This window comes from Meleagris gallopavo, chromosome 1 (genome assembly GCF_000146605.3).
Source record: "Meleagris gallopavo isolate NT-WF06-2002-E0010 breed Aviagen turkey brand Nicholas breeding stock chromosome 1, Turkey_5.1, whole genome shotgun sequence".
In the NCBI taxonomy this organism is placed as follows: domain Eukaryota; kingdom Metazoa; phylum Chordata; class Aves; order Galliformes; family Phasianidae; genus Meleagris; species Meleagris gallopavo.
This window is the reverse complement of record NC_015011.2, coordinates 121,497,143-121,500,978: the sequence shown is the minus strand read 5'-3', so window position 1 is coordinate 121,500,978 and position 3,836 is coordinate 121,497,143. Positions and strand designations below refer to the sequence as shown.

At 44.7% G+C, this 3,836-nt stretch overlaps 1 long non-coding RNA gene across 1 annotated transcript in view; it reads left to right on the top strand.

Moving 5' to 3' along the window:
* Window positions 1-3,836, top strand: part of LOC100544066 — a 7,746-nt gene that overhangs the window by 478 nt on the left and 3,432 nt on the right. The window lies entirely within an intron of this gene.

Here is a 3,836-nt window from a genome sequence, read left to right as displayed (position 1 = left end):
GCGGCGGAGAGCCGGAGACCCCGGGAGCGGTGTGCGCCTGGAGGGCTCCTGATCCGCCGTCGGTCCCGACCCGCGCAGACATTCAGGCCATCGCCTCCCATCCTGTGCCACATTGCTCCCATTTATCTGACCCCTACTAGCACCTGCTTGAGTGCACATTGCACCACATCCATCTGACAGCCTTCATAGAGCAACATAGAACTGTGTGGACGTCAGTGCCCCGGCAGCATGGGTAACCCCAACCCTGTAACCCTTCTGCCGGATAGATCACAGCAGCAGTAAAAAGGGCTGGGATCAATGAAGCTAAGCCTCTTCAGGATAAATAAACCTGCCTTGTCCTCTGTAGAGACTTTCCTTGCTCTCTCTCCAAGCACAGACAAGGAAACCTTTAATGGGAGAAGGGAAGAAACTTAAGAAAGCCAAAAATATGAAGATGTGTGCAAAAATGTGTGCAATCACCCTCCTCCCCCAGCAGTGCAGAAAGCGGTCCCTGGGCCGCAGGATCTGACTTCTGCCTTCTTGCTGGAAGCCACAGCAGCAGGTTCTTTGGGGCTTAAGCATCCTTCCTTCCATTTACCTGAGAAACCACCATCTCCACAATCCCCACCCAACCAAACTACCCCCCCCCCAAAAAAAAAACAAAAACCTAGCTTCAAAAAATCCCTTGAGCACATCTCCAAGTTATTTCCCCATTCAGTGCCCTTCAACTCCAGGACAGGGCTGCGGTGTCTTCCCGAGCATCCCGGAGCTGCCCGGGAAGAGTTCTGTGGCAGCAATTCCTGCTTTCATCGATAGAGGGAGCAGACCGCTTCGTGGTTTTATTTCAAGCTCAGCAGCATCAGCGGTGTGCTGGCCCATCCACCTTCAAAGGGAAGTGTTCTGGTTTTATTGATATTTCCAAATGTGTGGTTGTTTTGTTTGTTTGTTTGTTTTCTTTCTGAAAATGAACTTTTCCCCTTTGTTTTATATACTTACAATATTGAAAGCTTTACTGAAGTTCAAAAAGATTACATTAACTGGCTTTCCTTGGTTAACTAGATGGGTGACCTTGTCATAAAAGGAGATTAAGTTGGTTAAACAGGACCTTCCCCTCATGAATCCGTGTTGAGTGTGACCAATGACTGCACTGTCCTTCAGATGTTTTTCAAATTTCAATTTTCTCAGTAATTTTGCCAGGCACTGAAGTGAGAATTGCAGACCTGTGATTACCAGGGGCTTCTTTCTTACTGTTCTTGGAAGAGGAGACATTTGCCAGAGTCCAGATAACTCAGACCTCTCTAGATTTCCAAGACAGTTGAAAAATAAATGAGGCTGTGTCATGATGACTTCAGTCAGGAATTGTCTGGAATACTGTATCCAGCTTGAATGCTCCCAATACAAAGAACACTGATAAAATTCAGCAGATCCCATGGAGGGCTATCAGGACAGCTGGGAGATGGAACACTGGAGATGCTAGGAAATCTGGGCTTTCTCAGCCTGGGGAAGGGAAGCCTGACAGCAGCCTTCCAGTATCTACAAGGGGATTATAGAGAAAGTGGAGCTAGGCTCTGTACTGGAGTGCAGAGAGAGCAGATGACAGACAGGAGTCATAAACTGGAATAGGACTGGAAAAAAACAATCACTGAGGGTTATTAAGCACTGGCTGCCTTGAGAGGTTGGGATTTCTATCACTGAAAGTTTCTGAGACCCACCTGGACAAGGCACTGAGAAATCTCATCTTATTTTAGTTGTGATCCTTTTTTAAGCAGGAGGTTGGACAGGAGACCTCACACGATCCCTTTAAAATTGAATGACACTGTGGCTTTTGACTAAACACAAAGCTATGAAAACCATATCCTTAAAATTTTTTGCAGAGATCTGGTATACATTTCTATTACCTATATTAACAGCAAGATTGCTGTGGGGGCAAGTTTTAGAGAAATCACTGAGTTACTGTACTTTCAACAGTCACTGGAATTAGAAGGAGATACTGGACAGGATTTAAAATCAAACTTCATAAAAATTCATTGCAATCAAGCCTGTTTCGATGGAATTTTTTAAATTATTGCTTATCAACATGTAAATGTATTCATATCAAGAATTAACAAACTGCATTTTATTCAGACTTCTGAACAAAATCTCTGACAACAAAGATGGATTAGAAAATGAAAGCATTTTTCTGCTTTTATTAATTCTTTAAAAATAATTAGTAAATAAATAAATAAATAAATAAATAAATAAATAAATAAATAAATAAAGTGAAACCAACCTTTTAACCTTAGTTTTTTTCTTACAAGAGAATTCCATACATTTGAATTCCTGGAATTTGATATTTGGGCAAAAAGACAAATCTTCAGCTCTTTGAAAGCTTCTCTACTTTTCCAGTGAAGATAGAAGAGCTATGTTATTTACAGAATGTTTGTCTATATGACCATGTAATTGATTTACAGGCACTTGAGGATAGCGTTCAAAGCTACTTTTCCAGAGGAGAGCACTACAAAAGTGTCTGCAGAAGCAGATAAAGAGCAGATGTATGATTTAAAAACACGGAAGAAACCAGCACTCTGTCAACAGTTTTGGCCCTCGTGGTGTTTGATGTATACAAGAACAGCGACCGAGTATTGCAATGGCATCATCCTATTTCTACAGAGGCCACTGTTTTGCCAGTGAGCTTGGTGAGATGTATATGACTGTGCCATGCCAACATGACATGACTAGAATGGAAACTGAATGTGTTTTCCCATGAACTCATCATGTTCATCTATTTCTTACCTGGCGTAGGACTGTGCAGGTCACTCACTGAGACATCTTCAGTATCTCTCAGAGAAGTGAATAAATGAGAGGAATAATACCATACGCACCGAGGTCAGTGCAGCAGGAGAGCAGGAGGTGCTCCAGGCACAGAGCAGCAGCTCCCTGCAGCCCAGGAGAGGGCCGTGGAGGAACTGGCCGTCCCCCTGCAGCCCACAGGCACTGTGTGGAGCAGATCTCCCCGTGCGGCCATGGAGGAACCCATGGTGCAGCAGTACATGAGGCCTGGAGGAGGCATGGCCTGTGGTTACCGCCACAGGAGCAGTTGTTATAGGATAACAAGGGCTGCTCCAAACGTAATGCCTCTGCTTTTACGACGTTGGCCCACAATATCAGAGGCGGATGTTAGTGGCATGACTGTAGAGGCTGACCCTTCCCACTGGTATCCCACTACATTTTGTTGCTGTGTGACAGAGGGGCAGCCTGATATGGAAGTGCAGATGAATCACAGAACGATAGAATGGGTTAGATTGCAGAGGACCTTAAAGATCATCCAGTTCCAACCTGCCTGCCATGGGCAGGTTTGCCAACCACTGGATCAGCTAAGATGTGGAATTGAATTCCTCCAAGCAGAAAAAATGGAACCCAGTGACATTCATTGACACTTGCTGAATGTTTGTGAGGCCCAAACATTGGGTGTGAGCACAGCGAGGGGTGGCAGCAGTGGCAACAGTGAGTCAGCTCCAGTAAAGTGAGAATGGCATGCAGGCTCCTGTTCATTGCTGGTGAAAATGCATAGCTAATGGTGGTGACTGGACTGAAAACTAGTGCTCTGTAGCTGAGAGTTTGCTCTAGGAAATAGCGTTACTGTGTTCTTTAAATCAGTTATGGTTTTCATGGTAATAAATAAGAGGCATTATTTTGGAGAGTCCTATGAACTAATCTATAAATTACACACTTCACAAGTTCTCTGTGATTTTCCATGCGTCCATCAGCTAAACGCTGCACAACATAAACCCGTTACAAATGCCCAGGACAAGGGCACTGAACATACGTCCCAGACGGCCGTAACGCCTCCCGGCCGTTCGACGGGGCTCTGCCTGCCG